The 27,509-nt window shown below is 41.5% G+C and overlaps 1 long non-coding RNA gene across 5 annotated transcripts; it reads right to left on the bottom strand.

The window, feature by feature from the left end:
* On the bottom strand, positions 1 to 26,099 carry LOC137432132 (uncharacterized). Of its 5 annotated transcripts, none has more exons than XR_013624230.1 (6): positions 25,966 to 26,099; positions 16,106 to 16,259; positions 14,566 to 14,689; positions 6,622 to 6,721; positions 712 to 853; positions 1 to 545 (listed from the first exon to the last, which is right to left on the bottom strand). It is a non-coding gene; the product is annotated as an uncharacterized LOC137432132 (long non-coding RNA). The 5 variants fall into 5 exon arrangements; XR_010985431.2 differs by lacking the exon at positions 1 to 545 and adding an exon at positions 15,298 to 15,342 and having other exon boundaries at positions 565 to 853; positions 14,566 to 14,692; XR_010985432.2 differs by lacking the exon at positions 1 to 545 and adding an exon at positions 15,298 to 15,342 and having other exon boundaries at positions 565 to 853.
* Between the last annotated feature and the right edge of the window lie 1,410 nt (positions 26,100 to 27,509).

Genomic DNA, 27,509 nt, shown 5'->3' with positions numbered 1-27,509 from the left:
TACTCTTTCACTTTCTAAAGTGAATCTACTTTTATTTTTTTTGGATACAGCATCGAAGCTCGTATAAGAGCTAACACATTGAACATGAAAACATGCACAGACACATCAAACGTACAATGAAGGGAGCGGGAGACAAGAGGGGGAGAGAGTGGAAAGCACACAAGCACAACAACAGTGGAGAACAAGGACGTCGGTAGATCTGTGGAAGGGAGAGGGTTGGGGAGGAGGGAGGGGTACACGGTATAAAGCAAATGAACACTACTAGGAATTTCACTACAAGGAATTTCAGGAAAGAAGTTGGGGATTGAAAGAGGCGGATTTGGGGTGAACTAACGGGGGTAGAAAAGATCAAGGTTTTGGATGGGGGAAGACAAGAGATGGTGGTGAACAGCTGATTTAAAGACCTGGAGGGAGGAGAGGGATTGAAGAGAGTGAGGGAGTTTGTTCCAGAGGTGGGAGAAAAGAGGAATGAAGGAGTGAAGGTGAGCAGAGTCTTGATTTTGGTAGTTTCACCAGAAGAGGGTTGCTGGCAGATCTTGTGCGTCCTGAAGGAATATGTAGGGGGACAGAGCACAGACAGAGCTGGGGGAGCAAAGCCGGAGAGGAGTCGGTAGAAGACAGAAAGACCCTTTCAATCTTTTAAATGAATTAAAGACACTTTTAAATCATCAGGTTTTTCTCGGTGAGCAACCACAAGGAGAAATCAAATACCTGGATAATTGTATTGCCAGTCGTTCTTACGTTGGAAAGTGAAGCCACCGATGATACATGGCCATCTTGTTTGTGTATCAGAAGATCCAATATGACTGTCTTTCCTCTTTTATTGATCAAAGGCTCATGTTGGAGATTGCATCTAAATAAATAATGTCTTCTGAGAATTCTTATACCCCGACTTGCTCAATAAGTCAAAAACACTTTGGTTTTGTTATCTACTGCACTTGCAATTAAAAAGCCACCATCTTACATTCAACTTGCAATAAAAAATCTTCAAATGTTATTTTGTATAAATATTTCAAGACTGAAAAGGCTTCACCTTGCTCAACTTCCAACATTTTAACATGGTAAAAATTAAAAACCTTTCTTGAGGCTCATGAACATTACCTGCATGCATGACTAGTATACATAAATCCCTCAATCTCCACTGAGTTACCCTACCCAGGATGCGCTACTGAGTGCCATTCTACTTTGTTCTGTTTTGCCAAGTGTCGCTCTATGAGTGATTTTTCATTTGTTTCTTCGTTTGTTTGTGAACAGGATATCTCAAAAAGTTGTGGACGGATTCAGACGAAATTTAGGAGAGATGTAGCGTATGTGACATGGACGATATGATTCGATTATGGTGAAGATCCGAATTCGGATCCACTGGTAGAATTTTAAAAGTGATTCTTCACCATTGGGAGATTGGGCCAACAACTATACATAGCAGGATATCTCAAAAAGTTATGGATGGATTTGGACGAAACTTGTTGGACAGGTTGTGTGTTTGACAAGGAAGAATCGATTCAATTTTTGTGAAGATCTGAATATGGATTCGGATATGAGAATTATTTAATTTTTGAAGGGATTCTTCACCATTGGGAGATCGGGCCAAAAACGATACATTGCGGGATATCTCAAAAAGTTATGGATGGATTTGGACGAAACTTGGTGGACAGGTTGTGTGCTTGACAAGGAAGAATCGATTCGATTTTGGTGAGGATTTGAATATGGATTCCGATATGAGAATTATTTAATTTTTAAAGTGATTCTTCACCATTGGGAGATAGGGCCAACAACGATACATAGCGGGATATCTCAAAAAGTTATGGATGGATTTGGACGAAACTTGGTGGAGAGGTTGTGCGTTTGACAAGGGAGAATCAGTTCGATTTTGGTGAGGATGTGAATATGGATTCGGATATGAGAATTATTTAATTTTTAAAGTGATTCTTCACCATTGGGAGATAGGGCCAACAACGATACATAGCGGGATATCTTAAAAAGTTATGGATGGATGTGGACGAAACTTGGTGGACCGGTTGTGCGTTTGACAAGGAAGAATCGATTCGATTTTGGTGAGGATTTGAATATGGATTCGGATATGAGAATTATTTAATTTTTAAAGTGATTCTTCACCATTGGGAGATAGGGCCAACAACGATACATTGCGGGATATCTCAAAAAGTTATGGATGGATGTGGACGAAACTTGGTGGACAGGTTGTGTGCTTGACAAGGAAGAATCGATTCGATTTTGGTGAGGATTTGAATATGGATTCGGATATGAGAATTATTTAATTTTTAAAGTGATTCTTCACCATTGGGAGATAGGGCCAACAACGATACATAGCGGGATATCTCAAAAAGTTATGGATGGATTTGGACGAAACTTGGTGGACCGGTTGTGCGTTTGACAAGGAAGAATCGATTCTATTTTGGTGAGGATTTGAATATGGATTCGGATATGAGAATTATTTAATTTTTAAAGTGATTCTTCACCATTGGGAGATAGGGCCAACAACGATACATAGCGGGATATCTCAAAAAGTTATGGATGGATTTGGACGAAACTTGGTGGACCGGTTGTGCGTTTGACAAGGAAGAATCAATTCGATTTTGGTGAGGATTTGAATATGGATTCGGATATGAGAATTATTTAATTTTTAAAGTGATTCTTCACCATTGGGAGATCGGGCCAAAAACGATACATTGCGGGATATCTCAAAAACTTATGGATGGATTTGGACGAAACTTGGTGGACAGGTTGTGTGCTTGACAAGGAAGAATCGATTCGATTTTGGTGAGGATTTGAATATGGATTCGGATATGAGAATTATTTAATTTTTAAAGTGATTCTTCACCATTGGGAGATCGGGCCAACAACGATACAAAGCGGGATATCTCAAAAAGTTATGGATGGATTTGGACGAATCTTGGTGGACCGGTTGTGTGTGTGACGAGGAAGAATCGATTAAATTTTGGTGAGGATTTGAATATGGATTCGGATATGAGAATAATTTAATTTTTAAAGTGATTCTTCACCATTGGGAGATCGGGCCAAAAACGATACATTGCGGGATATCTCAAAAAGTTATGGATGGATTTGGACGAAACTTGGTGGACCGGTTGTGCGTTTGACAAGGAAGAATCGATTCTATTTTGGTGAGGATTTGAATATGGATTCGGATATGAGAATTATTTAATTTTTAAAGTGATTCTTCACCATTGGGAGATCGGGCCGAAAACGATACATAGCAGATATCTCCAAAAGTTATGGATGGATTTGAACGAAACTTGGTGGACAGGTTGTGTGTTTGACAAGGAAGAATCAATTCGATTTTGGTGAGGATTTGAATATGGATTGGGATATGGGAATTATTTAATTTTTAAAGTGATTCTTCACCATTGGGAGATCGGGCCAAAAACGATACATTGCGGGATATCTCAAAAAGTTATGGATGGATTTGGACGAAACTTGGTGGACATGTTGTGTGTGTGTGACAATAAAGAATCGATTCAATTTTCGTGAAGATTCGGATCTGGATCCAGCTAGTTGAATTTTTTAATTGATTCTTCACCATTGAGTGGTTGGCCAACCGGGCGGGGGTATGCTCTCTACTGAGTGTCCTTCTAGTTACAAATGTGAAGCCCGATCCAGCTATAAATTGTCCCGTGCGCGGATCGACGTTAAACGGGCATCCCATTTGCTGGCAGTAGTTGGTGGGAGTTTAAAGATCTCACGGTGATTTTCAAGAAGTGCATGCGAGCTGAACAAATATCGAAATCTCTGCCCTAACTACTTAGTTGAACGTCAGGCCTGCCCAGCCGGTACCTGAAAGACTTGGCTCGAAGACCTCCCACAAGAATGTGGGAATATTTGTGGCCATTAAATAAATAATTTTATTTGAAATAGAAATGAGAGAACCTTCCATGCACAGGTTGTATGTTGCATTCATCACTAGGCCAAGGCTATTTTGCATACCCAGCATGTACAACAAGGTTGCATTGCGTATCAGTCATTTCATTGCGTATCTCCTTGAAAAACACTTTCACCTGCTCAAGGTTTGGAGAATGTAACTTTTTTACTACTATTTCATTGCGTTTTTTTGGTAGACTTTTTTTTACTATGGCCTGTTTAAGACTAGGTGAAGCCCAAAGATGGTAAATTATTTGGATGAGCAATCCCTGGGATGCCTTACAGTGAAATTGAATATCAACTTGGCTTACATCAGACTGTTATCAGCAGATTTGTAAGCCGATAATCAATCAGGAAATAAAATAATGACAAGCAGACTTGTCAGATGTATTCGTTTTAACACAAGATTAGTGTTGCGACCTGATGGAATCTCCCTCGGAGGTTACCCAGGAAAACTGTCCAGAATGGGCTTGGTGCTGCAGGTTACCAAGCCAATAAAATACCCTCTTCTCACTCCATAACAAAAACCAGCCGGCTTGGCATGGCGCCAGGTATGTCAACACTCAAATATCGCATCCTCGGAGGAAGATTCATTGATTTGTTGAGAGTCGATTTCTCCTGCACGCAACTGACGGTTGAATGTGGGTTTCGCGGCAACCTAACACAGCCTATACAACCCAGGAACATTGTAGGGTCCATCCCATTGGGTGGCCGTTCCGTTATGGGGCGCCTGTTATGATTACAGTATAAACCTGACCTTGTTACTGTCTAGGGTAACCTGACAGGTGAAAAGTACCTTCTTCATCTCCTCCTCTTCCCTTTATAAGGGGTGATGAGGCTCATCACTTGAGGTCCAACGGCACCAAGCTTTTTTTCACCACGATACTCCTCCACTTCCCTCTGTCCTCGGCCAACTCTCTCAACCCTCCAACCACCCCCACCTTATTGATATCGCTCCTCACACAATCCTCCCACCTAAACCGTGGTCTACCTCTTTTCCTCCTACCTTGCTCCCTCAACGTATCCACTCCCTTTGCCATTCTCCGGCCCTTCCCCCATATGCACAGTATCCAGACAATCTCAGCCGGCATTTCACCAATCTCCCCCATAAAGCTCATCTACACACCAATCTCATCTCTCAATTCATCCATCCTCCTTCTATCCACCCTCTTCCCTCCTGCAATCCTCCTGAGTCCTGACCCAGTTGTTCTCACAAACCTGCAGCCTCTGTTGTCTCTCTGTCAGTGCCACCGTCTTCAGACCGTAAAGGTAGGCCGGCGTTACGCACGACATCAGAACCTTCCCTTTCAATCTTCTTGATATCTTTCTGTCTGCCATCAATTCTTCCACCCTCCTCCATGCATTCACACCCACCTGAATCCTCCTCCGCACCTCCGACATACCATCCTTGGTCACTGTTCCCCCCAGATACTCAAACCTATTTCCTTGCCTGATCTCCTTCCCCTCTAAACTGATATTCCTTTCTTTTCTCTGCTGCCCGACCCACATCTCCTTGGTCTTCTCCATGCCCATCTTCAGCCCATGTTTCTCAAATGCCTTCTTCCACTCCCCCAGTACTTCCTGCATCTCCCACCTACTCTCCACCACAACAGCCACATACATCTTCCCGAGAATACCCCTCAAGTTTACCTTCCTGCTTATTAACTCCATCACCATTATAAACACGAGTGGGCTGAGAGCGCTTCCCTGCCTCAAACCGATATTCACACCGAACTCCTCAGACATCCTAGGACCAACCAAACCTCTTCCCTTCGTTCCCTTGTACATCCCATTGGGACAGTTTCGATCATATTGTTGTTCATTCTTCTCTGGCACAGTCCGAGGTTGCTTTGCACCAGGAATGGCAACAACTCCCTTTGCATGTTCTCTGGCAGCTTGTTCACGGGATGAGAAGGACGGTTGCAGCACTCATTCATTCTAATGGTGCTCACACACATTACTGACCTTTTGCAAAATTAATTTCATTGTGACATCATTGGATATCATCATTCACTGGTCCTACATTACAGGATATGTTGCCAGCAACCACATACTAAAGTCATCGTGTTTTTGTGATAAAAAAAAAAAATCAACAAAATCCCTGAATTTGTCTCAAACCATTTGTCGAACATGCATACTTTACCAATATATAGTTGTTTGATAAATGGTACGTTTTCTGAAAAACATTCTCGGTTATTGTTATGATCCAGGAAAACTGAGCCCGTACTTAACCTTTTTCCATGTGTGTAGCAAAATGTGTGTAGCAAAAAATACAGCATTCTGCAATGGGTGTTGCATTCTGCAATCAACCAAGGGGGCAGAAAAAGAATGAGATCATAAAATCTTTTGTATGAATGCTATTTAAGGAACACTTGGAAGAGGGTTCAATGTTAGTGATATAAGAATACTGGATTAGCATTCCTGAGTGTGGCTTCAAATCCAACTAAAAGCAGCAGCATTAAGGGTTTATTGGATTTTAAGCTTCAGTTAGTCGAGTTAGTTTCAGGACAAATCTTGCCATGATTGGATGGTCAGTAAAGAAAAACAAAATCCAGCTTGTTCAGGGAGGGGGTAATCTACCTGCCCCACCTGGTCTGTTCTACGTGTGATACTCGTCCACCCACCATGTAGATGACTCCTATTCACTTCCTTTGATACAGAAAGGTCATTCCGAATGACAAGGGTGCGACCCTTCACCGATATCGACAACATGAACAAAAACACTACCTGTAAAATTTGTTTCGTGTATTTTTTGTTTGTTTCTGGTTGATGATTCTTTGGAGAATGATCAACGTTGTATACGATCCTCTTCTGCATCGAAGATCATCTGAAGGAAGGAATGAATGAACAAGTTCTGTTTACATTACAGAACCATATAATATCATATGTACTTGAAATTATGGGGGAAAATTAAGGCATTACTGTTATCACAGGGAAAGTTGAAGTTGTAATTTTTAAAAAAAAGGAAGAGGAGTATCTCCAAGGTATATTTGTCTTAATCAGAGATAAATATACTTTTCCAGGAAGTTTGCTGAGGTTGGTGATTTTAAAAAAAGTGGTTTCTCACCTTTGAGCAGAAAAATAGAATGTATTTTGGAGTTTGTCATTGGCATTCTCAATCTCAATTTAATTAGTAAGGTACACTATTTATTTCCTTGTAACATTAATTGTATCAGCAAGGCAGTCGGTGTCCTTTTTTTTTTTTTTTTTTTTTTAATTTTTTTTTTTTAATCTAAGCCTGGTGTTGGCTTAGTGGTTAGGGTGCAGGCTTGGGATCCTAGGATCCTGGGTTCGAATCCCGGTCGATCACTGAATTAACACCAGGGGGGTGGACTCAGCCTGTCATCCTTCCGAGGTCGGCAAATTGAGTACCAGCTTGCTGGGATGAATGATCCCGGTGTGTACCCCGGCTTAGAATAGGTACACCGTATCCCTATGCATCGTAAGAGGCGACCAAGGGTTGGCGCCAGGAAGGGCATCCGGCCATAAAAACATTGCCTCAAACAGGGAACCATGATTGTCATGGGGCCCGCAAGGCTAACCCCCGCTCTAGCGGGGAAAATGGCCTTAAAACGATCATTCATTCTCCAAGAGCAAATGAATAACACCATAACAATGTATATATTTTCCAGTTGCAACCGTTTATTTCTTTACTCAAAAATCACAAAATATTCATGGAAATATTGAGGTAGAAAATACAAAAATGTGACACAAGGGAAGGCCTTGGAAAAATATTTGACGAACGATATACTCATGATGCTTTCAATATATAGGCATATGTCATTACTAAGAAAAGAGATGTTTTTACAATAACTAAACCATACATGATGATTGATGATATATATATATATATATATATATATATATATACAGTGGTACCTCGGCTTACGAGTGCCCCAACGTACGAGTTTTTCGGGATACGAGCCGTCGCTCGGGCGGTTTGTTGCTTTGGGATACGAGCCGAGATCCGATGTACGAGCTCAAAAAATTTATTTTTTTGAATTTTCCGGTTGTGGCTTCCGGTTCCGGTCACGCGGTTATCTTGCCGTGAAAGCATCTCTGCTTGGATATAAAACACGCAATCGTCGAAATACATGAGCGAGGAATCTCCTTGCTCCAGCCGGTGACGTCATCGGCGGGGATCCCCGCCTCCAGAGTGGCTGGTCACGTGACCGCCAAAGCGTGTCGCGCGTGCGGGTATAATGAGCTACACCTGTGGATCACGTGACCACGGAAGCACGCCTCGCTTGAGAGGCATGGCTTTCGGTTTGCGTTTTGCTTTATAAGGCGCGATAAATGGGCTTTTGAGTGTTAGCGGTTCATGGCGTTGACGGTTCATGGCGGTTCATGGCGGTTGACGGTTCATGACGGTTCATGGCGTTGACGGTCAAAAACCCATTACATCAATTTTACCAGGCACTGTACAGTAAGTACAGTGGACACCAAATGCACGGTGGAAGGCTAGAAGTAGAAGATCGTCCAAGACAAGTGAGAATAAGCCATACTTTGGAGATGACGTCATTCGCTGGTCCGATAACCAAAGATGTGGTATAAAAAACCAGGTGAGCTAACAATGCAGCAATGAAGGAATTCGGCCAAGGCACCGGCACACAACGACCTACCTACATCGAAAGACTCAATGCCAATGGTGACAGAAGCCAAGACGGCCGGCTTAAACACCGCCGAAAGACCACGGTGTACCAACTTACGATGCAGAACATCTTGCACTTAATATGATGACAACAGGTGCCATCCTCTGACGTACCATTACAGGTACAGGTACAGTACACGTGAGCACAGAGCAAAAGTTCACTGAAACCGAGATTAAGAAAAAAGAAAAAACACCTCGTGGTCCGTGCTCGATATCCGAGTTTCAATCTTTTCAAACACATGATGCTCTCGGTCACGGTATCTCCTGCGAGCTGCTTCTCCTTCAACCACACAAACAACAACTTCTCCATATCTTCATGGATAGAGGTCCGGAGCTTTGAAATAATCGTAACGCCCTTGGCTGGCGTTATAGCCTTTATGGACTCCTTCTGCTTCAAAATCGTACATATCGTAGAAGGAGTACGATCGTACTGCCTCGCCAAGTCGACAACACGCACACCTCACCTGGCATGCTCTTCTCCTCTGCTTAATAAAACCAGTTTATTTCTTTACATTCTCTTGTATTATGTACAGTATATACGAGGTCGTGCTTGTTTATACATTATTTGTTATTTATAAAGTACATTTTTGTTATTTAAAAGCACCTAACAAAAAAAATTGGTGTTTTTTTTTTGAGGCTGGAACGGATTAATAGCATTTCAATGCATTTGAATGGGAAAATTTGCTTTGACTTACGAGCGATTTGGCTTACGAGCTCCGTCACGGAACGGATTAAACTCGTAAGCCGAGGTACCACTGTATATATAAATTAAAACCCTTTTCATGCCTTAGACTATGATACATGTCTAGTTGGAGAACCTTTTGAATGTTTGACTTAGCAAACTTCAAGTGGTTGGACTCAATTAGAAAGTGAAGTTTCTGTAACCATGCAAGTGAGATTTAAAAATAAAAATCTACGAGATATTATGGGAAAGTCTGTTGATGAGAGAGAGGGAGAGCTGTAAGCATTTACGCACTCACACAATCCTGGCTAGATAGCCAGTCCCAGAAGTGAGCTCTCGCTGTGAGTTAGACCACAGTGTGCATTCAGTGCTCCCTGGGTAGAACATACTCACACCCACTGACAGCAATGAATGTTTAGCATGATCTTGTTTTGGAGATGTTGGAGCATTGCAATCAAATGGCACAGCCACCTGTGATGAACAAATGAACTCTGAGTGTTGCGTGACTCATTCCCACAGTGACACAGTCTAACGGACAGAGAAATAAAACCACACCTGGGTTGGTGTAAACACCTGCAAACGTGCCAGTTGGTTTCTAGCGATCCCGTGCGGAGCACTGAAATGTTCCAGGCTCACCACCGTCACGTGAGCTCCATCCGTGGGTAGCTGAAAATAGCAGCAAGCATGGCGCACTCAACGGTCGATGGTTTGTCTTCAGAAAACTCACCGACAGCGTTGAATGTTTCATGCCAGCTGCTTAGGAAAGATCTTAGCACACTGTATGAAAACATTTAAACTGGTGATTAAACTACCACCTCCTTGTGAAACTATTGGAATTCAAACTCACTGCCTACCTCCACTCCTTTAATTGCTGTTCTTCTTTTCTCCCACTTGTGAAACTTCCTTCTTCAGTGTATTCAATCACACTCTTCTCTCCAGAGGCTCCAAGTTGACAGTACACCACCACCTCAAGTCATCCTCTATCCTTATACCCACGATTGTTTTGATCCTTATTAACCCCACCTCTCACCATCTATTTGCAGGTTGCTATGTTTTCCTTCCTTCTTTCCTGTCCTGTTCACTTTGTCACCTCACTCTACCAGGAGCCAAGATGTTGCGTACAATAGAATAAAAACCCTACGAAAGCAGTTTAAACGAAGGGAAGATTTGTTTATCACATTATTGGAAGAGGATGATGCACAATCTCTTGGGTTAAATAGTACAGACACAGGATGGAGGTAAATTAAATTAAGAAACATTTCTGTAGAATGACTGAGATGTGGCTTGTATTTGGAAGGTCAAAACACGTAGAACATCATACATATAGATACTAAGATACATAAGGATTACCACAGTTGCAAAGACCAACCTTATTGTTTAGCTTTAAAACTTTATAAGATGAAAATAATGCAAAATCTGAAATCAATAAATTTCTCAGACTGAAAACAGAATTACCTTGATGTAATTGAGATGACCAGTACACTTGTATTTGAAGATACTTGCATATGATTTGAGTTTCCTTACAAGGAACCTCAACACAGGAGGCCACTAGGCCCATCGAAGCCTGTGTTATGGTTATACCAACCTATGATCGTTTGTCCGTGCTCTATCCTTTCTACATGTTGAATATCAAGGAAGGAAGTAGCACATACCATCTTAAAAGGTCTTTGGTATGACTTGGCCAGGGTTCAAACCACCGACTTCCCAGACTCAGAACAGATGCTCTAACCATTATGCTATCAGATCATAACACATACAAATACTACAACGGCACTCGTTAGAGGGTATACTTCCACCAGACTGAACAGTTTGCGTTTTGTAGTGCACTGTTAGGCTGGATCTGCATCTGGACCTGAACCAAAATCTAATTGGCTTATTCCTGTCACATAACCAACTCATTCACCAAGTTCCACCCAAATCTGTCCATAACTTTTTCAGATATCATGCGATTTTTTGGCCCTATCTCTCAATGGTGAAGAATCACTTAAAAATTCCCGTTTCCGGATCCGAATCTTTACCAAAATCTAATCAATTCGACCATTTCACACACCAAACCTGTCCATCGACTTTCGTCTGAAGCAGTCCATAATTTTTTCAGATATCCTGCTCACAAACAAAAACAAAGAAACAGAAAAACACGGGTGAATGCATAACCTCAGTCCACCATCGGTGGTGAAGGTAATAAAAGAGTTGATGCTTACATTGCCAATCCAATGGATAACCTCTTTGAACTCGGTGACCATGATGTGGAAATGATTGTCATGTATAATTACTTTGGATTAGTAGTGGACAACTCGGCATGCTGGAAAGGCTTGGTGGTGTAATGGTCAGAGCGTTTGCTCTGAGCCTAGGAGTGCTTTGATCATGACCCTGGCCAAGTCATAAAAAAAACTTTTTTTATGGTATGTGCCGCTTCCTTGCTTGCCGCTCAGCAGTTAAAAAGGATAGAGCACCGGTAAACAACCATAGCTGTGCAGGATTTGATGGGTCCAATGTTCTCCTCCTGCACATTGATGTTCCATGCAAGGGAACTTGTATTATTATTATTACTATTATTATTATTATTATTATTATTATTATTACCCTCTTATGGTTAAACTGCCAAAATCAAGACTCTCTGCTCACCTTCACTCCTTCATTCCTCTTTTCTCCCACCTCTGGAACAAACTCCCTCACTCTCTTCAATCCCACTCCACCCTCCAGGTATTTAAAACAGCTGTTCACCACCATCTCTTATCTTCCCCCATCCAAAACCTTGATCTTTTCTACCCCCACTAATTTCACCCCAAATGCACTTTTTTGAAATACCAACTTCTGTCCTGGAAGTCCTTGGTGTCCTTGTGTTTTATACTTCTCCCACCCCTCCCCCCCCCCCCCTTTTCACGCCTCCTCCCCCCAAGCCCTCTCCCTCCCACACATCTCCCTGCTCTCAAATGTTATGTTTGTGTGCTTCCCCTTCTCTCCCCATCTTGTCTTCCGCTCCCTCTTTTTATATATTTTGTTTGTCTGGTTGATTTGTTTGTGAAATAAATGTTAGCTCTTTCACGAGCCTCGATTCAGTATATTAAAAAAAAGAAATTTTTTTATTACTATTATTATTATTATTATTATTATTATTATTACCCCATTTGCAAAGCGAAAAGTTGGGTTGAGCAATTGGTTCACTTTGTCTGTCTGTCTGTCAACAGACGTTAGTTTATGATCGAGGAACTACTTGCAATTTCAATTGAATTTTATGTTTTGAGTACTGCAGAACATGAATCGGAACAATAACCTGCATTTAGCAGTACTTTGACTGAAATTTGCAAAATGTATGGAATCTCATCCCGAGCGAGCATGCACAAAGACTAGTAAGGTAATTATTTTAGTCTGTCTGGCTGGCAGTCAAGCAAATTTGAAAATCATTCCAAACAGGAAACTTTCTGTTTTTAGAGATGTGATAAAGGACACAAACAACAGCCACAAATAACTAATTTAACATCTCAAATAAGGTGGTGTAAATATGGTCACTTTTTTTCTTCTGCTTTTTATTTTCTTCTGATGTTTTCAATCCTCCATTACATTCTTAATATTTATATCATGTAATATATCGATCTTTTAAAATTAAAATGTATCATAAATGGCTTGTAATTGCATTAAAGGATATCTTGCAGCCCTTGGAATTATTGGAATAAATTATTGCAGTCCTCTGGTTGGATTAAGTTTCCTACCAATGGCTTCGATGAATGATTATCCAAGATGTTACAATGACAAAATCGATAAACGGATTTAAATATGACAAAGCCATAATGTTCCAAAATGGTATTTTTGTATCTGCTGAAGTGTATTCTTGTGCATCAACTTTATTTACTCATTTCTAGATGAGTTCTTTCTTTAGTAAAGAGTTATTCACAAAAAAACCTTTTTATCTCCAAAATTATGATTATGAAATTATGATAAATTATGATACATTAAAATGAAATTTATTTTTTAAGTCCAATAAAAACGGAAAAAGTGTTTGTTTTTATCAGAAAATATCCTTTGTAAAGTATTGCTTTCCAAAAAACCCCAATAATGTTACCCATACATAATAACATGGTATCAGAGTTTGTTGTAGACATAGATTCTATATATTTTTTACAGTTTCCAAGCTTGTATGAACATTTAATGACATAATGAGGTACACCACAACAACACAGACTTCTTGTGTTGTTGTGGTACTACAAACGAGATACTCATAATAGTCTTAGACACACATCTTTAAATTTTCAATATATAAAATATAATTACCGGTAGTGCGAATAAAAATATGCTGTTATTATCATCAATTGTAATATTATCTATGTACCATTCATTATATATTTATTCTGTAAACATTATTTACAATATAATATATTTGCAAACTATACATAACAAGAAAATGTCATTGTATGAATTCAAAAATAAAATATTGTCAAAAAAACAAATGGTCAATGAAACAACTCCCCAAAAAGTCATTTATGAAAAATAAGTGAAATTGTATTTAAACAGATTTTAAAACTTTTTGAATTGTTTTTCATTATAAACAGTGATTTTAAATCTGCATGAAGTTTTTGACTGTTCCTGTTTATTTGACTAGTTATCACTGCGTTATTTTTTCTTTCATTATTATTACATTTTGCATTGTTAAAAAAACAGGCTCTTTTCACAATGAAGCCCAAATACTTTTATTTAAAAAGTTAATCGACAGCGTTAATTATTACAGATGCAATTTACTACAAATGAGTAGTTATGGAAGACTAAAGCAGTCCAGTGGATTAAAAAGCAAAAAAGCGTTGTTGAACAACTTTCGGACATTACCATAAAAATAATACGAAAGACAAATTTATTCAAACAAAATGAACAAAATAGAAAAATGGACCATTATAAATTTTCACATTACAAAGCAGGTAATTGTGTGCAAGTTATAAAGTGGTAATATGAACAAGTGTCTATTGACTTAAAATTTTGCACTTTTGTTTGAAACATTCTGCGTCAAATATTTGAATGGTAGTTCTGGAAAAATAATTGAAAGTAGATCGAATCACTATTTAATTAAAAAAAACTGACACCTCATGGTGTCCTCTAGAAGAGGTGAGGTGTTCAAAAGGTACTACAAACGAGATACTCATAATAGTCTTTGACACACATCTTTAAATTTTCGATATATAAAATATAATTACCGGTAGTGCGAATAAAAATATTTTGAAAAAAAACAAAACTAAACATTTCCACATCTTGGACTATTGTGAGTATCTTGTTCATATATCTCTTTGAACAACCCTCGTATCATCATGAAATGTAGCTAATATAGCAGTTTGTTTTATACCAAGTCACTCACCATAGGTCAAAACTTTGCTCGGCAAAAGTTAAAACAGGTTTAGGGAGCTGCCATCTTGCACAAAATACCGCATCATCTTCATTCCACAGATCTACTGAGCAGAAACATCTCTCTTGTCTTCAAGCTGCTGGTGAAGTGAAAAAAGGTGCTGCATCTAGATCTTTTAAAGCAGGTGCAGATTACATCTTATCATGCAAAAAAGCACAACGTAAGGAGTTGAGAGTCAGTAGACCTTACAGGAGCAAAATGAGGGTGGGTGGGGATTTGCCTCCTCTTTGTGGGTACAACAAAGCCAACAAAGCATGCTGCTTGTTCTTCCCAACCACAAGCACCCACATGGAGCACCAATGTTATGAAATTTGTGTGCATGTTCAAGTGAACGAATAAATATAAAATATACTTGCTCAATCTGTTTCGACACCGTAGAACAAATAGAATCGAAATATAGGCCCTGACAAAAGTTCTGCCGGCATTCGTAAACTTCCTACTTCACTGTGCTCTCAGCTAATTGCAAAAGCAATAAAATCATTCCAAATAATACTTTGTTGAACAACAGATGTAGCACTTATAATTCATGATTACTTCGCAATTGATTACACACTTGCCTAAAACAATGTAATTATTTAGCTTCAAAGGAGTTTAACTGCTCTAACTTGGTGAAGAAGTGTAAATGTGAAGAAAGGCCTGGGCTCGATATGGCAGAAGCGGGCGGGTATCAGCTGCGCTGCCTACTGTATGTCCTGAAGGTCAACCGGGTGAGTCATGGGTGGTGGTGAGCTGTTTGCGTCCAAGCAAAAAAAAGAAAAAGGTGAAGAAACTGAAGTTAGGTATGGGCTGAAAGGTACTCGGGCCTAAACAAAGCAATGCTCGGCTAAGCTCTAATAACTGGGCCTGGCAAACATTTTGAACTCGCACCATCTGTCAACTCCCTACACAAAAAGCTGATCTGTTTCGATCATTCCTGAATTCCTTATGGGAAATAAAGCAACAAAAAAAAAAGCCAAAGCAAAACAAAGTATTTAACTTGCTTGCAGCAGTCACTTCTAACTTTTCGATTTGTAAAATCTTCTTTCCCTGAACATCATTATTACTTTTTAACATCAAATGATTATTCTTTTAGGATTGCGCTTACCACAGTGTTCATTTCACCAATGTGACTGCAACTTAAAGAAGTTTGTTTTTGAACTTGAGCCTTATTTGTTTTTCTTTTCTTTTTTAAAATCGAAGTTAAACAATTGAGCAACTTGTTGTGAAATCTGAACATGCTATCTTATCAACATGTGCATGGCATTAAATCTTCACCTCCAGCTACATAAAGTTTCAATTCTGGATTGTTTGGGATGATACATCGAAGTTGGTTGTTCGACAAACAAATGGGATAGATTAACTGCTGCGTAAATCACAGTCGATATATAAAATACTGTTGTAAAGTCACTTTTAGTGTTATTTTGAGCCTCGTGTAACAGGGCATGAGTAGAGAAGGAAGGGGGATTGGGGTGGAGGGGGTGTTGGGAAAACAGAGATGCTGAAGAGCACTAACCTTGCAGCCGCAAACTTGGCAGCTTGAATTCCAATGGGATGAGGTGGGTTTGGAGTCTGGGAACCACGTGGTTTGTTGGAATACAGTGCCGCTCATTCAGTGGTATTGCCATTTAATTTCCATCAGCAGAAATATTATCCAATTGATTTCCGTCCTTCGTCGCAGTGAATGCAAATATGGTGTAAATGAGAGGCATTCAAATAGTCCAAGAAACGCCAAAGCTTATATTTTTATATTCATCAACATAAAACTATGAACAACATGTACAGATGTATTATTCTTCCTAATCATTTATGTATTATAAAGTTTAGCGTTTCTTGAACTACTGTGTCATCCATAGAACTCCCTGAACACTCTCGTGCCACATACATGCCGTGAACATATCAGTATAGGTACATCTGAAAAATATCCTTTTTGGTAGCATACACCTCACTGTACTATCATTTTTTTAAATTTTAATAGAGATTGAGGCTCATGGAAGAGCTGAATGAGTTGTTAGGATGTGAGTGGAGGGATGTGGTACACAAGGAAAGACAGAGAAATGGGGGAGGGAGAAAACACACCGGCAGCATAAGTAAGGACAATACATACAGGGAAAAGCAACCAAGTGGGCTGGGTGAACAAGGAACATATATCAGGTTTGTTCACATATCAGATCTCCAGACTGTAGGTTGTTAAATTACACATGTTTAAAAAAAAACAACAACTATAATTGTTATAAATATCCAGGTTCAATACATATTTGAATACTAGTAGTTGTGGCATCACATAGCATTGTTTTTAGCTCCAGACAAAAGATTCGAAATATTTGCAATGGTTTATTTTTGTATTTCATTGCTTATGATGATGATGGTGGCGGTGGTAGTGGTGGTGGCGGAGGGGGTGACATGTCAATCTATGTATGGCAGTGGAATTAATTTTCATCCAATGTGGAAGGTTTTCTGTTTGAGGAAAAAAAAATTGCATCCAATATATATAAATCTATGTATATGTGTATATGTGTATGTATATATGTGTATGTATATATGTGTATGTATGTACATATATGTATATATATGTATATATATATATATGTGTATGTATATATGTGTATGTGTATGTATGTAAGTATATATGTGTATGTATTATATGTGTATGTGTATGTATGTAAGTATATATGTGCAGATACACAGTGAACATACATTCACGTGAAAAAGTAAGTACACCCCATGTAAAGTTTTGACTTTTTCAACATATTTCAACATACAGCTATTTGATCTTCATTTCAACAATATTGATAGATAAAGGTGATATAATATAACACATATCATGAAACATTTACATTTTGTAGTCCATTGTATAATTTAGATAAACATAAATGCAAATTTCGCATGTGGAAAAAGTAAGTACACCCCTACATTTATCACTACTTCAAATACCTAAAATTAGAATCAGGTGCATCAGCTCAGATGCAAATGATTAGAACATTGTTAGAGAGGATCTTGGAGGAACCTGTCTTATTTAAACCTCAGACATTTAGTTTGGTTTGCTCTTTGTTGTTGAAGTGTGCGGCGTCACCATGCCTTGATCAAAAGAGCTATCTGAGGCCTTCAGAAAGAAGGTTATAGATGCCTACGAGTCTGGGAAGGGATTTAAAAAGATCTCCAAACAATTTGAAATCAATCATTTGACTGTCCGGAAGATCATCGATGAGTGGAGAAGATTCTAAACAACTGCCAACTTGTTCAGGCCAGGCCGACCAAGCAAGTTCAGCCCGAAAGCAGACCGCAAGATACTGAAAGAAGTCTCTAAGAACCCCAGAATGTCATCATGGAACCTACAGGTAGCTCTTGCCACAGTTGATATCAAAGTGCACGAGTCTACCATTAGAAAGAGGCTGCACACATTTGATCTACATGGGAGGTGTGCCAGGAGGAAATCGTTGCTGTCCAGAAAGAACATCAGGGCAAGACTAAAGTTTGCCAATGAACACCGAGGCAAAGACCAGCACTTCTGCAACAATGTGCTCTGGACAGATGAGTCAAAGGTAGAGCTATTTGGCCACAGTACCAGAAGACATGTTTTACGAAAACTAAAGACAGCATTTGACCACAAGAACCTGATACCAACTGTAAAGCATGGTGGCGGAAATAGTATGGTTTGGGGCAGCTTTGCTGCATCAGTGCCTGGGCAGCTCACCATCATAGAATCCACGATGAATTCTTCATTGTACCAGAGGGTGCTTGAGGATAGTGTGAGGCCATATGTCGGAAAGTTGAAGCTCAACTGAAAGTAGACCTTGCAACATGACAATGACCCTAAACATACCAGTAAATCCACCAAGGAATGGCTGAAAAGAAAGAAATGGAGGGTTCTGGAATGCCCAAGTCAAAGCCCGGATCTAAATCCCATTGAGATGTTGTGGGGGGATTTGAAACGAGCTGTGCATGCAAGAAACCCCTCAAACATCGCACAGCTGAAAGAATTTTGCATGGAAGAGTGGGCAAAAATTTCTCCCAGTCGATGTCATAGAATGGTAGACAGTTATAAGAAACGCCTATTTGAGGTTGTTTCTGCCAAAGGGGGCAATACCACCTATTAGAGCCAAGGGTGTACTTACTTTTTCCACATGCGAAATTTGCATTTATGTTTATTTAAATTATACAATGGACTACAAAATGTAAATGTTTCATGATATTTGTTATATTATATCACCTTTAAATATCAATATTGTTGAAATGAAGATCAAATAGCTGTATGTTGAAATATGTTGAAAAAGTCAAAACTTTACATGGGGTGTACTTACTTTTTCACATGACTGTATATATATATATATATATATATATATATATATATATATATATATATATATATATATATATATATATATATATATATATATATATATATATATAGATACAGTGAAACCTTGACTTACGAGTGCACCAACTTACGAGTTTTCCGAGATACGAGCCGTCGCTCGGGCGGTTTTTTGCTTTGAGATGCGAGCCGAGATCTGAGTTACGAGCTTACGCCACCCGCCACCACGTGGGTTCCGGTCACGTGGTTATCTTGCCGTGCAAGCATCTCTGCCGTTTCTCGCTGTTGCTTTGTTTTCGCATTTTGGTTATTTTGGAAAATTTCTTAGTTTTAACCATGGGTCCTAAGAAATTGAGTGCCAAGGGCAGTACTGAGAAGAAGAAGAGGATGATGTGCTTGGATATAAAACACGTAATCGTCGAAAAACATGAGCGAGGTGTGCGTGTTGTCGACTTGGTGAGGCAGTACGATCGTAGTACTTCTACGATATGTACGATTTTGAAGCAGAAGGAGTCGATAAAGGCTATAACGCCAGCCAAGGGCGTTACGATTATTTCAAAGCTCCGGACCTCTGTCCATGAAGAGATGGAGAAGTTGTTGTTTGTGTGGTTGACGGAGAAGCAGCTCGCAGGAGATACCGTGACCGAGAGCATCATGTGTGAGAAGGCACGAGACATTTACCGGGATTTGGTGCAGCAGACGGCGGGAACATCAACGGACGAGGCATCGGAAGAGTCATACAAAGCCAGTCGGGGATGGTTTGATAATTTTAAGAAGAGGACCGGCATTCACTCCGTCGTCAGGCATGGTGAGGCAGCAAGCTCGGATGTGAAGGCAGCTGAAGATTTTATTATAACTTTTGCCGAACTGATACAAGCCGAAGGATACATCCCCCAGCAAATCTTCAACTGTGACGAGACAGGGCTCTTCTGGAAAAAGATGCCGAGGAGGACGTATATAACGGCAGAGGAGAAGAGCATGCCAGGCCACAACTTGTTCAGAGTGCCGGCGATAGCTCGCCTTCTCTTTGTGGAAAACACGGTGAGATCCTTAACATGCAACAACTAATGGGACGCAAACGGGGCGCCCAGTTTAGCGGTACACACATTGATGAATCACCCTGCCTGTGAAACACCGACATGACAGGTTATAGCTGGGTCGGGATTCAAACCCAGGCTGGACAGTTTAGAGTCAAGTGTGCGTACCTCCAGTCCAGGCCATCCTGCCAACTTGTATGCTGCATACAGGTGAAATATAAAGCGCGAGATATTTTTATATATACTGTATATTAAAAAAAAAATTGGTGTGGTTTTTGGGGGCTGGAACGGATTAATAGCATTTCAATGCATTTTAATGGGGAAATTTAATTTGAGAAACGAGCAAATTGAGTTACGAGCTCGGTCACAGAACGAATTAAACTCGTAAGTCAAGGTTTCACTGTATATGAAATGAATGATCGTTTTAAGGCCATTTTCCCCGCTAGAGCGGGGGTTAGCCTTGCGGGTGCCATGACAATCATGGTTCTCTTTTTGAGGCAATGTTTTTATGACCGGATGACCTTCCTGATGCCAACCCTTAGTCGCCTCTTACGATGTGCAGGAAAACGGTGTACCTATTCTAAACCGGGGTACACACCAGGATATATATATATGCAGACTTAGCATTTAATATGGATTTTTTTTCTTCTTGACTTGGGTTTACTTTCTTAACTCAGTATATCAATCTGGTGAGTTTCTTTTATGCTTTGGTGATTTATTTGCTCAAAGAACCATGTCACTGATTGTCTGTCGCAGCAAGAAGTCAACAACAGGATTATATCACAGGTGGCATGGCAAAATGTAAGGACAGGTACATTTGATGATTGGCTTCACAGTCGGGTATACAAGGGTTGTTGCGTTCTGTATTCGTGGAAAACAACTGCTGCACGTCTCCAAAAGTTATTGCCGCTTCCTCTGGAGATGGTCTGTCAACTCGACAATGCTGTTTGTCATGGAGTGGTGGCTTTACGAAATTACGGCATTAAACAGCGTGCTTTTGCTCGGCAGTATGGCATCACTCAAGGTCACGTGTCAAAGATCCCGAAACGAAATGCTCAGAGGGGTGTCTCTACTCCAATACCGAGGATAGGACGTCCCCGCAGAACCACAAGGAGGGATGATCGCCAGCTGCACCGGTTAGTCCGCAATGGCCGTACCAAGTCAGCTAATCGGCTTAGGGCTGAGTGGCAGCAACTGACAAATGTGCCTGTATCCAGAAGGCTCGTCAACCAACGACTGGTTCAAGCAGGCTATCGTGCCAGGCGTCCCCTGAGAAAGCCACGCCTGACCAGACAACACCGCCAGCGCTGATTGCAGTGGGCCAGAGAGCACCGTCAATGGCAGCCAGGACACTGGAATGACGTGATCTTCAGTGACGAGTCTAGATTTCTGGTCTATCGTCAAGATGGCCGTGTCCAAGTGTGCAGACAAGTGCATGAAGCCTTCAACAAAGATTGTATAGTGCCAAGAGTCCAAGCTGGAGGTGGTGGGGTGACCGTTTGGGCTGCTTTTCATGCAGGGGGCAAAACTGACCTGGTTGTTCTGAATGGAAGCCTGAACCAGTTCAAGTACAGGGCCATTCTGGAAGAAAAATTGCTTCCATTTGCTCGTGCAGCCTTTCGAGGAAACTTTGTCTTCCAAGATGACAATGCACGGCCTCATCGTGCTCGCATGATCCAACACTTTCTTGCTGACCGTGGTGTAGAGCATATGGAGTGGCCTGCCATGTCCCCGGATATGAATCCGACAGAGAACTTGTGGGCAGAATTAACGCGTCAAATCAACCACTTGGACCAGCAGCCGACCTCTGTGCGTGAATTGCAGCAGGCTATTGTCACTGCATGGCAAGCGATTCCTGTCCAAACCTTGGCAAATCTCGTGAACAGCATGCCTCAACGTGTACGTGCTCTCCTGAATGCTCGTGGGGGTTACACGAAGTACTGAACTGTAATTTTACTTTCTGTAATCCCAGTTGTAATTTAACTTTTGTTTTTGTTGAATTTTTTTTTGGCTAATGTGCAAAATAGAGATACTTCTGGAATATATATATATATATATATATATATATATATATATATATATATATATATATATATATATACAGTATATATATATATATATGTGTATGTATATATGGTGTATGTATGTATGTATATATGTGTATGTATATATGTGTATGTATATATACTGTCATATATACATACACATAGAACCACATACACATATATACAATATACATATATATACAGGGTGGGTGGAAAGTCGCTCCCTATTTTAAAGTACTTATAAATTATGATAGATAGAATTATAATTAGATAGGGTTAATATATATATTATATAATATATTATAAGTACTTTAAAATAGGGAGCGACTTTCCACCCACCCTGTATATATATATATATATATATATATATATATATATATATATATATATATATATATATATATATATATATATATATATATATATATATATATATATATATATGGTGGGTGGAAAGTCGCTCCCTATTTTAAAGTACTTATAAATTATGATAGATAGAATTATAATTAGATAGGGTTAATATATATATTATATAATATATTATAAGTACTTTAAAATAGGGAGCGACTTTCCACCCACCCTGTATATATATATATATATATATATATATATATATATATGGAGTGGCCAGGACATATATATATATATATATATATATATATATATATATATATATATATATATGTAAATATATGTAAATATATATGTAAATATATGTATGCTTATAAACATATGCACATGCACACTCATTTTGTTGACTCGTTTCTGCTCTGTGTTGCCCTACATTTATCAATAAATTGCTTTAGTTTTACAAGGCAGAAAATCTTTCCTTTAAATATTTCTACATACAGTATTACAATCGAAAAGCAGTTGCTCTATTTTTTTTTTAAAACATCTTTAATGACACGTCAAGGCTTATGGAAGAGGTTTCGCAATACACTTGTGCAAAATATCTGAAAATTTTCATTCATCCCTTTAAAATTGTGTCAACAATCCGTGTCGGTGGTGATAAATAGTGTATACATCCTCGTACAATGTGTGGTACAAGACCTCATCATGATACTGTAATAGGCGGCGTAGATTGGAATTCTGTTTTACTTTGATCTGACCTGGTCTCTTGGCAATGAACAGAGTTCTTCGCACTGGGGTCAAGTTTGCCATTCATTCCCTTAAAGACTCCACCCTCATGGTATTCACCCAGCCTTTCCTCTAGTCGCTGTGCAAACCATTCCTGATCCCTCTCCTTCGATCCAATCATATTGGCGAAAAACATCTTAAACAAAATTCTTAGACTTCCAAAACTGTCCAAAAACCAGAAAAGCTCGTGTAGCTCTGCCTGAAAGAGAATTGATTGTCCTTTGTATGGAGAGCTTCACATCCTTTCTTCAACAAAACACTCCAACCGGACGATAAATGACTTCCTTTCACTGTCGACATATGTGTGCCATGTCTGGACACCAGCTGTCTCAGAGATTTGTAATCACCAATGAGGGGCCTAAGCCCCAACTGATCTCGTTCAAAATCGAGTCATTTGAATCAATTGATATCACAAAAAACTGTCAACCCACTTCTTCATCCTTCCACTACTCCTTGCAACTACTACAATGTCACGTGATGGTTCCCCAGCTTAAGCTTTTCCCTCGATGGCCTCCGGTTTATTTTTCGCGGATCATTGTTGTGCACACTCTCATCTTAATGTGCACAAGACAGATTTGAAACTCCAACTGAATCACTTTGTTTCTCTGCCAAAAGCACGATATTCTGGAATTGTCCATTATGAAGCAATCTTCATTTTTATTCGAGCAGATATGCTTTTATATTGAAACACTTTATGTGTTTATTTTACACTTTTTAAATAAATTGTACTAACGGGTGCCTCAAGGGGATAAAAGTTTTATCAGTTTGAGAAAAGAAAGAAGGAAGGAAAGAGAAGAAACACCGTTCAAAGATCAAATCCCACGTGTGGCCTCTAACGCTTCGCCGCAGTGACTCAGACCCTGGGTGGACCGCAGTCCGCAGTGTTGTGGTTCGGTGACTCATTGGGGGGGGGGCTTGTGTTCCAGACTGCAGGGGACTAGTACCGTCACATCGCAGGCCTGCAGGTCGACATTGAACCTGGAGCATCAAGAGATTTTTTTCATTCCAATTGCGACTTGCAATGGGCCGCACAGCCCGATCGCAGACAACGCCCAAACTCGAAAGACATTCTGCCACATTTGAGGACCCCATTTGAGACCACCCCCGCCGAGGCTGCACCCGCATTCAAAGAGGCCTTTGTGTGAGATGTTCCTCCTTTGTTCTTGCAGGAAGTCAAATTCAAAATCACATTTTGCCCGTTGCTCTACATTTCTGTGAATGCACTTTCACCCTCTCTTCCCTTATCTTCTGGGATTGTCCATTATTACTCCTTTTGAGATAATTAATCATTTTTCGAGTGAAAACAAAGTAGTGTCTCCATGTTGGAGAACAGAGAGACATTGAAATCTTTGAGCCTCCCTTTTTGTTTCTCCGCCATCCCCTTTTACCATAATCGAGTAACAGGGGCATGCCTTTTCCAATCAGACAGAACATGGTTTTTATCGTTCAAGGAGGGAGACAGCTAGAGAGGAGTGGGGAGGGGATGGGGGTTTGGGTAATTGGGGGGTTTAGGGGAAATAAGCAAAGGAAAAAAAAGAAAAAAAAGGACATTCAGGCAGCATAAAACCATCTCCTACCCGAATGTGTCCTCGCACCCACCCACCCCCCCCTCCCCCCCTCTTCGTTACCCCAACTACCTTGGTATGAAGAACGGTGCCATTGTGTGCTGCAGATTGCACGGAGGGTGGGACTGCATAGGGAAGGAGAGTGGGTGCGGTCATCCATGCAGCTTATCCATGCATTAAGATAGCGGCATGACAGTAATGACGGCTGATAAGCACGTCTCCATGATGGAATAGTGGGAAGGATATCGAGACGGGCATCGTGCAGCAGCTATAGCAGCCTTTGAATGGAATCGTTGCTAGGAGTGTGCGCATGCAGATTGGCGTTAGTGGGATGGGCGATGGAGAAGGGGGGCAAGGGGCGGGGGGGGGGGGGGGGGGGGAGAGACAGGAGGTGAAAGCAAATCGACCGAATCAGCCGAGGTGGGCTGTACAAGCAGCGAGAAGAGGCGTCTGGCTTCGCCAGACGGCTGTCTGGCTGGTAGCAGGGGACGGTGGAGGGGGCAGGGGAGGGGCGACAAGGAAATGGTGGGGAGAGCTCGGAGGAAAATTTAATGGAATTGGAGGGAAGGGAATTTGCTCTAGTTAAATGTGTACACACACACACACATATATATATACATATATATATATATATATATATATATATATATATATATATATATATATATATATATATATATATATATATGTATATAATAATTGTATATATTCCTTTTTCTTTTCCCCAGCCCACAAAAGCCCAAAAGGGAATACCGAGTATGACGTAATCATTAATATCAGAGGGAATTGTAAAACGTACGTTCGGTGAGTGCGCACATTGGAGGCACTCTGCCCTCCACCATGGGGTCATTTGGCACTCCCCGCAATTTGGACCTGATCCTTTGTCTCGACACCGAATGAGCGCACGGCCCCCACTACGGACCCGTTACGCTCCGCACGACAAAGGGCGACAAAGCAAACCCGCGCGCTCTCCATCGTCGCCGACACCAGGTGCGAGTTCTCAGAACGAGTGACGAATGTGGTTTCGTCATGTTCCGAGGGATCCCTTCGCGCACCCACAAAGCCTTTTACATCGACACGGTGTTTCGCCGCCCCCGCCCCTCTCTTTCCGACAGACTTTCTCAAGTTCACGCTCGCACGGCCGCTTTGGTGCTTCAAGCTCAAGGTGCACCCGGACCGTCGCCCTTTAGACCGAGGTCGCACCGACAGGTCCCCAAGAGGTGCCCCGAGCGTTTCGATCCCGGAAAAATTGCGCTTTTATAGTGAGACAGACTTACGGTGACCGCGTGGACCTTTGGCAGCACCGCGGCGTGGAGGCGGCGTCCGTACCGGGTCTAAACATCGTCCATTCCGGTGATTTAATCTCGTCTCTTCTTTGTGCTGCCGGACCCCGGCTACGGTTTAGCAGAGTGAGCAGAAATTACAAAGGGGGTGGGGACGCTCGTCGGGGACTAAAGAAGAAGAGCTCGGTGTTGGGGAACCATCAGGAGGGAGCGGAGCACGGAGTGGGGAGGGCGGGGCGGGTGGGTCCAGGGGGTGGGGCTCCGTGGAGGACGGGGGCGGGGCGGGTGAGTCCAGGGGGTGGGGCTCCGCAGAGGGCGGGGGCGGGGCGGGTGAGTCCAAGGGGTGGGGCTCCGCAAAGGGTGGGGGCGGGAGGAGAGAAAGAGCAGAGGATGTGGGGGTTGGGGAGCTACGGGACGGCGGGATGGGTGGCGGCGGTGAGGGGGGCTGCTCGAGACTACCGGCCAAAGGTCACGGGCCGCGAGGCGATTGGCGGAGAAGGGCAGGGTGAACCACTGGGGATCCCTGCAGCGATTGGTCAGCCGAACGAGACAGCGTCCCGATTGGTCGGCGGTCAAGGAAAATCGACTCGAGCCTCGAGGCCCCTTGCGATTGGTTCGCGGATGCAAACCGATGGGTAACGGCCCAGGCGACCCCAGACAGTATAATGGGAATGTTAAGTGATCGATACCGAGTGTCTGAGCCGCCGGGCTATGGCGGTATGTCCGGCTGCAGCTGTCTGTGTGGAGGAAATGCACCGGCTCACTCAGGGGGCCTCGTCGGCGCTGCTTTTGTTACCTCAGTTCTGGATGTGCAGAGAAAAGGATAAAACCGTGTAGGGAGTGAAGAGAAAATTGTGGGTTGAAGGGGTTGGGGCAAGTAAATAAGTAGGGAATGGGGCGGTGGGGGGAGAGGGCGAGCCGCGGGGATTTTTTAAGCAAGTGCAGATGCCGTCGCGCCTTTTCATTCCCCACAGCACAAAGAGGAGGAGGAAGAAGAGGCGGAGGTTTAGCGTTTCACCTCAGGACGACGGACGAGCCGCGCTAAAAACGCCGTTAGTGCCACGGTGCCCTTAAAGTGCAAAAACGCACCACCTGCCCAGGCGAGAAGCACCGCGACCGAGTGTGCGAGAGTGCCGCAGGTGCCCGGCCGGCTCCATGATAAAAACGATGCCATTGTTCTCCTCACGTTTGAGAGCGCACGTCTCGTCCTTTTGTCCCATGGGCGACGATCCCTCATGTCCGTTCGCTGAGCCGCGGCCATCAAGCTACCTGAAGGATGTTGATCGGCGAATCGGTCTTGCCCCAGATAGGCCTCTTCACTCTCCTTTCGTGCTCAAGAATATGAAACGTTTCTTACCCACAAACCCCTTCCCCGCTCCCCCGATCTTCTTATCAAAACAAAGCTCCAGTCACAAGATGTGCAGTTGCCGAGGAGATAATAAATAAATAAATTACAATCTAATGAGCTTACTCATTTCTTACTCATTATCTTCTTCTTCTTTAATAGGCACAATTATTCCCACGTTCTCGTGCGTTGC

The sequence above is a fragment of the Myxine glutinosa genome, chromosome 8 (assembly GCF_964187855.1).
Source record: "Myxine glutinosa chromosome 8, kmMyxGlut1.1, whole genome shotgun sequence".
In the NCBI taxonomy this organism is placed as follows: Eukaryota; Metazoa; Chordata; class Myxini; order Myxiniformes; family Myxinidae; genus Myxine; species Myxine glutinosa.
This window is presented reverse-complemented; position numbering and strand designations above follow the sequence as displayed.